Below are 7,969 nucleotides of genomic sequence, written 5' to 3' on the forward strand. Positions count from 1 at the left end.
GTTGCTATGGTCGCACCAGCTGGCTGAAGCTAATTGCTGAAATAATTTGGTTAACTCTTCCCACCTGCAAACACACACATGGGGCATCCACATCAAACCACACCCCAATACAAACTCACGTTTGAGTTCAATCATTGCCTCTAGCGTTTCAAATCTGAAACGAGGCCAAATCAGGAACTGCAGTCATCCTTTAAGATACACTAAAGAGGCACGGTTTTGAATGTTTTTGGAAGATGGGCAGAGACTCCACTGTTCTGACATTAAGGGGAAGCTTGTTCCACAATGATGATGACCAATGTTGAATGCTACTGTCTGTGAGGTTATTCTGTGAGGTTATTTGTCTGAGAGACAGTGTTGGTAGCTTGTTAAAGCTGTGGTGCATAGTTAGTGTTATATGTTGATTTGCCCCAAGGTCTACCGCACAAAGGACATGGGCAATCACAGCAAGTTGTGACAGCCTAGGAAAGAACCAGGGTCTGTAGTGACGCCTCTAGCACCGCACTGCCTTAGACCCCTGCACCACTCGGGAGGCCAGATGCAAGGAATCAAAGAGAAACTTTTGAGGAAGAGCCATGCTGACCGATTTGAGGGGAAGAAACGAGAACCAAGATGTACATCCATCGTTTCTTTTTTGTTTTATTTAACATTTTATTTAACTAGGCAAGTCAGTTAAGAACAAATTCTTATTTACAATGAACCAAGACAAACATCCATTTCAGAGCCGGGATAAAGCTACGATGGGATGAAAGACAAGCTTGCCATAATGGCTACCGATAACATGATGAATGATAATAGAGATACATGATACACATTTAACTTCTGACAGTTGAAACCATGTGGCACTTCCCTCTGACATTGTAGCCAGTCCAGTTGCTCTATCTTATTGAGATAAAACGAAAACTACAGTTTAGAGTCTCAAATGGCATCCTATTCCCTACATTGTGTTCTACATTTGACCACAGCCATATGGACTCTTGTCAAAAGTATTGCTTAAGGTCAATCTCCTCAATAGGTTGCCATTTGGAAAGGAAACAGTATCTTCTGTGCTGGGTGGTACCAATGGAGCCAACCACGCTAATAACCTTTCACTTGAGTAGGTGGAAGAACACACACAGCTAAGGGAACACACACATTTAGCAATAAAAAGCAGGTGATGTAAGTATTAAGTGAAAGAAAAGGGGGAGGTGGAGGGGATTAAGGAGGTAAGCGAATGGGTAAAGGGAGCGACAGAGGGAGAAAGGAGGGAAAGCAGGGTAGATGGAGTTGGAAAGGCAGAGGGAGAGCAGTAGAGAGAGGAGGGGAGGAACTGGTTTCTGGGTAGAGATGGTATCTTGTTTTTGTTGTTGTCATGCAGGTCTCGCCTGCTGTGTCACCAACGTGGCTGCAGGCTGCAAGGCACTGGACAGGAATGCACTTGAATATAAACACTTAATCAATTTCTCCCCCCGGAGAACTAACAAGATAATTATCCCCATATGTAGCGGAGCAACATCCTACACACACAGGCATACACACACGTGCACTGGCATACACGTTACACTCACTAACATGCACTGCCATAGGCACACACACGTATTGAAGTCAATGTACACAGAGGAGGACGGAAGCTAGCTGTCCTCCGGCTACACCATGGAGCAAACCCTACAGAGTGCTATTGAGGCTACTGTAGACCTTCAGGCAAAACAGTGCATTTTAATCTGTTATTTGGTGACATGAATATATTTAGTATTGTTTTATCTCAAAAGGATAATTTTTTAAATGTTTTACTTTTTTTTCTGACATTCACTGAGGAGGATGTGCCTCCACTGAATTATACACACACACACTTGCTCTGACACACTCATGTCCCCTCACATGCAGACAGTCACATGCGCGCACACACACACGCACACACACACACACACGCGCGCGCGCGCGCACATGTCTTGGTGCAGCTGTAGAACAGACCACTATTGAGTGAATTAACAGTAGGGCGTGTGTGTGAGGCTGGGGGAAGAGAAGAGGACAAGGAGATTTCTGGGATATGGCTGGGTTCTGACATTATGTCTGACATTATGACGCTGTTGTAGTTGTGTTGGAGAAAAGAGAGGGAAGGAGAGGAATGAAAGACTGAAGAAAAGAAGATGAGAAATTGAGAGAAACTAGCTGAAACTACTCAGCCCCTCACGCTAAGCAGTCCTGCTGGAAGGAAAGAGGGGGAGAGATTGAGGGACGGAGAGAGAGATGGAGAGAGAGGGAACTCAAGCGAAAGAAAGAAGCCTCTGTCGCCTGTTCTCCCTCTCTTCACTAGTTCAATAATTTGCTCTCATGCATTCCCCTACCCACCCACCACTCCTTCTCTTTCCCTCCCTCTCTCTCCCTCTCTCCATCCCTTCATCTGGATATGGTTAGAGAGGCATGCTCCCTTCAGGGCCAGGAACCTGGGGTATTTCCTGAGAGCAAGCAGGGAGAGACAGGAGAGGAAGGGGGCAGTCAGCCAGAACTGGGCCCGAGGAGGAAACCAAAACCCAGAAAGAGAAACAGAGGGTGGAAGGGAGGGAGGGGGAAAAGAAAGGAGAGTCAAACTCAACTGAATGGAGGCCCGGCCGAGGCCACATCTGGTTTTGATTTGAAAGGAAGAGAGAGAGGAAGGGGGGGGGGGGGGGTGATGGTGTATACAGCGTGAAGGAGGAGAGGATAGAGGAGAAGGCTTTATTTCTGGCACTTGTTTGGTTCTAGAGTGATTGACCTATTTTTTTCCTCTTTCTCTCTCGTTTTTTATTGCTTTCTTTATCTCCTTGCGCTCTGACTTTAATGAGTTGGTCCGGTTCTCAGGAGACAAAGCAGAAGCAGCAGCAGTCTAAGTCACACACACACACACACACCTACCTCTACACATACGTAGACACACACAAGTGCAATCATACCCACAAATTGAAACACATACTCAAACACACTCAAACCTCATACATCATGTCTGCCATTTCCATATCATACCCTACATAGAGAGGTCTCACACACGGGAAGTATGTGTGCTGTCGGACCGCTGTTCTGCATACCACAGTCTGGTAGCCCAGCCAGCAATGTTGCAGGGGCAAAGAGGGGGAGAGTGGTGAGGGTATGAAGGAGGAGGGGGGGTGAATGTGGCTTGTTTGGTGGGGAGGGGGCAAGGTTGGTTGTGGATGGACTTGGATAACTCAAGCCTTCCATCTCCCATGACAGACATCTCCCCCCAGGGTTCAGCCTATAGCTGGCCCCCAAACCCTCTTCTCTCCAGTCCAGGCGGTAGGAAAGACAGACAGAAACACAGCAGAGCAGCGCAGCAGACACAGAAAGCAGAAATACAGAGGCGCACGTGCGTCTGACACCTAACAGCCGCTGTGACGCCATGCCAACTGTGCAGCACAGGGTTATGTGTGTGTGCACGTGTGTCTATAAACACAGTGCCAGTATGCATGGAGAATAGACACAAATCAATGTATATCTAACATTTCACACTTACTTCTCCTGGCATGTACGGTGCAGGAACTTCGGCTCTAATATACACTGTCTGGAACAGTTGATCTCTCCACTTGGTTTTCAATGGAGCCTCACTTCTTCCAGCTGTTCTCTTTCTTTATTTCTCCCTCTCTCTATCTTTTATTTATCTCTCTTTCTTGCTCTCACGCTCTCTCTTGGTCATGCCCTGATCTGTTTCACCTGTCCTTGTGATTGTCTCCACCCCCCTCCAGGTGTCGCCCATCTTTCCCATTATCCCCTGTGTATTTATACCGGTGTTCTCTGTTTGTCTGTTGCCAGTTCGTCTTGTTTGTCAAGTCAACCAGCGTTTTTGTTTCAGCTCCTGCTTTTCCTGTCTCTCTTTTCTCGTCTTCCTGGTTTTGACCCTTGCCTGTCCTGACCCTGAGCCCGCCCGCCTGACCACTCTGCCTGCCCCTGAGCCTGCCTGCCGTCTTGTACTTTTGCCCCACCTCTGGATTACCAACCTCTGCCTGACCTGACCCTGAGCCTCCCTGCCGTCCTGTACCCTTTCCCCTGTTGCTGTAATAAAAATTGTTACTTCGACATGGTCTGCATCTGGGTCTTACCTTTATCCTGATAGTACGAACTGGCCATGACTGACCTAGCAGACCCGGGCCAGCTGCACGACGCCATCTCCTCCCAAAGAGTCACTATTGGGAGGCACAAGAAACTGCTTTGTGGCCTCATGGAGGGGGTCCAAACATTGGCTGGATGCCATGATCGGGCATTGGACAGTTTGCTGGAGCAATTCCGTGGGTTGTGGGAACGCTTCAATGGAGAGTCGAACATCTGTTGGACATTTCCTGCAGTGTGCCCTCATTTTCGAGCTTCAGCCCTCCTCCTTCCCCTCGGATCACTTCAAGATAGCCTATCTCATCACGCTGATGTCCAGGAGGGCTCTCACCTGGGCTACTGCTGTATGGGAACAGCAGCTGGCCATATGCGTTAGTCTGGAGGGGTTCGTGAGAGAGGTGAAGAAGGTTTTTATGCCCCGTTCTCCGGGAGAGAAGCTGCCCAGAAGCTAATCCAGTTTTGGCAGGACTCTTGCAGTGTGGCCGACTATGCAGTGGATTTCCGCACGTTGGCAGCGGAGAGCACGGATCTCGCTTCCCTCATCGCTTTGACCATCCGAATCGATGGGAGACTATGGGAACAACGGAGGGAGAGGAAATTCGACTTCGCTCGCACGTCCGAGTCATCCCGGAAGTCCCCGACGATCTGGTTGCCAAGAGAACCCGAGGCTTCCCAACCTTCCCAGAGAGTCGCCGAAGACGTCTGAGTCACCGCTTCCTGAGCCTATGCAACTAGGTAGAGCAGGGTTATCGCCAGCGGAACAGCAGGGTGGCAGGTAGCGTAGTGGTTAGGGCGTTGGGCCAGTATCAAAAGGTTAATAGGTTGAATCCCTGGGCTGACAAGGTGAAAATCTGTCATTCCCTGAACAAGGAGGTTAACCCACTGTTCCCAAGCTGTCATTGTAAATAACAATTTGTTCTTAACTAACTTGTTAGGTTAAGTAAAAAAAAAATACAGGATCAACACAAAGAGTTATCTGTATTGTGGCCTCTTGTCCTTTAAAGAGATCAGGCTCACTAGTAGGAGCGAGTACTCTGGTGGGCCATATGGAGAACTTTCCTGCTTCCCATGCTCGTACCCCTGTTCATGCCATTCTGCTGTGGGGAAACCTAAATCTCTTCGGGTCCTCATTGACTCTGGGGCCGATGGGAGTTTTTTGGACGCTACCCTGGCTTCCGAGCTGAACAACCCCACTCAGCCTCTCTCCACTCCCATGGATGTTAGAGCACTGGATGGGCGCACTATAAGCCGGGCCTCTCATATAACCTCTCCCATCAACCTACGGGTGTCAGGGAATCACAGCGAGACTATTCAAGTGTCCTCAGATTCCCGTGGCATTCTCCTGGTTCCAGCGACACAATCCCCTCAACAACTGGTCTACTGGTGCCATCATGGGCTGGAGTCCATTCTGCCACGCCCAGCGTCTGAAGTCAGCGCAACCTGCCCCAGGACGTCTTCCTGGGGGCTCGGAAGGTGCCCCGGACCTCTCCGCCATTCCCAGGGAGTACCAGGACCTTGTGGACTGCGTAATTTACCTTCTCCCTAGCACCACTCTGCCCGGGGACGACTGTACTCGATATCGGAATCGGAGACCAAGGCTATGGACAAGTACATTGGGGACTCCCTAGCTGCAGGATTTATACATCCTTCGTCCTCTCCCGCTGGAGCAGGGTTCTACTTTGTGGAGAAGAAGAACAAGACCCTGCACCCATGCATCGACAACCGGGGACTAAATTACATAATGGTGAAGTTCCTCGACCTTCAAGCTGCTTCAGGGGTCCACCGTGTTTTCCAAGCTGGATCTACGGAACGCCTACCACCTGATGCGTATACAGGAGGGGGATGAGTGGAAGACTGCCTTCAACATGGCCAGCGGCCACTACGCCTGTGTCCCAGGCACTGGTAAATTATATTCTCCACGACATGTTGACCGGTGCCGTCATCAATCATCAATCTACGTTGATGACATCTTTGTCTTCTCCCACTCCCCACAAGAACATGTGCTCCAAATCCGACAGGTTCTTCAACGCTTCCTGTAAACCAGCTGTTTGTTAAGGCAGAGAAGTCAAGTTCCATTGATCCATCATCCCTTTTCTGGGGTACATCATCTCCGCTGGGAGTGTCCAGATGGAACCCGGGAAGGTGTGAGCGGTGGTGGATTGGCCCCAGCCTTCGTCCAGGGTGCAGCTGCAATGTTTCCTGGGGTTCGCCAACTTCTATCACCTCTTCATCCGGGGTTACAGCATCCTGGCTTCCCACCTGTCAGCACCCACCTCTCCCAAGGTTCCATTTACGTGGTCCCCTGCTGTGGAACACTGCCTCACCACTGCTCCCATCTTGTTTCATCCTGACCCTTCCCATCAGTTCATGGTGGAGGCCGATGCATTGGATGTAGGAGTGGGGCGGTCCTGTCCCAGCGTTCTGCCCTGGACCTGAAGCTACATTCCTGTGCCTTCTTCTCCCATTGCCTCAAAGCCACAGAGAGAAACTATGATGTGGGAAATCGTGAGCTTCTCGCAGTTAAGATGGTGTTGGAGGATTGGAGGCATTGGCTGGAAGGGGCGAAACACCCGTTCATTGTATGGACCGACCACAAAAATCTGGAGTATCTCTGCACCGCAAAATGCCTCAACTCCAGGCAAGCTAGATGGGCCCTGCTGTTCACATAGTTCAACTTCTCCCTCTGATATCGGCAGGGATCCAAGAATGTTAAGCCGGATGCACTGTCTCGCCATTATAGCCCCACCGCTGTTACCCTGGAGCCCGAGACCATCCTTCCCACGGCACTCAGCTGGTGTATAGGGAAACAGGTCCGGGAGGCACAGTGGTCCCAGCTGAACCCCGGGGGGGGGGTCCTGATAACTGGATGTTCATGCCTGACGTGGCGCACTCCTCTAGACTGGCCAGCCACCCGGGCTCCCGCCGGACCCTGGCTTTTGTGCAACGATGGTTTTGGTGGCCCACCATGGTCCCCTCCGCATTCATCACCGCTTGCAAAGTGTCTGCACAAAACAAGTTTCGGCTGGTCTCCTCCAACCTCTGCCTGTCCCTTACCGTCCCTGGTCCCGCATCTCCCTGGACTTTGTCATGTGTCTTCCCCCATCTGATGGCATCACCGTCATCCTGACTGTGGTGGATCGGTTTTCCAAGGCCGCCCATTTCATTACTCTCCCCAAATTACCCTCTGCCAAGGAGACGGCCCAGCTCATGGTGCAGCACGTCTTCCGGATCCATGGACTGCCGGTCAACATGGTCTCTGAGCGGGGTTCTCAGCTCTCGTCTCAGTTCTGGAAGGCGTTCTGCACCCTCATTGGGTCGTCAGCCAGCCTGTCCTCCGAAGTCAGCAATCCCTCTGCCCAGATGTTCATCCGCCGCTGTCACTGTACCTGGAAGAGAGCCCGGGCCACTCTGTTGAAGACCACATCCAGGTATTGGCGACAAGCGGATCACCACCGGACCCCTGTTCCACGCTATTGGCTCGGGCAGAGGGTATGGCTCTCCACCCGGGACCTGCCCCTCCAGTTGGAGTCACATAAACTTTCCCCCGTTTCATTGGCCGTTCCCCATCTCTAGAGTCATTAGCCCCCCTGCTGTTCATCTTCTGTTACCCAGTACCCTCTGTATTTACCCTACTTTCCATGTGTCTAGGATTAAGCCCTTGTCTCACAGCCCTTTGTCTGCTGTTTCCAGACCCCTCCTCCCCGTGTCATCGATTTCCATCCGGCGTACATGGTGAGACGCCTTCTGAGTGTTCGACCACGGGACAGGGGTTTCTAGTACCTGGTTGACTGGGAGGGTTATGGCCCGGAGGAGAGATGCTGGGTCCCTGCTAAAGACATCCTAAATGAATGGTTTAGTAATAGGGCATTTTTTATATTTTCATAATTAATAGGCTGAC

The sequence above is a fragment of the Oncorhynchus clarkii genome, chromosome 12 (genome assembly GCF_045791955.1).
Source record: "Oncorhynchus clarkii lewisi isolate Uvic-CL-2024 chromosome 12, UVic_Ocla_1.0, whole genome shotgun sequence".
Classification (NCBI taxonomy): Eukaryota; Metazoa; Chordata; class Actinopteri; order Salmoniformes; family Salmonidae; genus Oncorhynchus; species Oncorhynchus clarkii.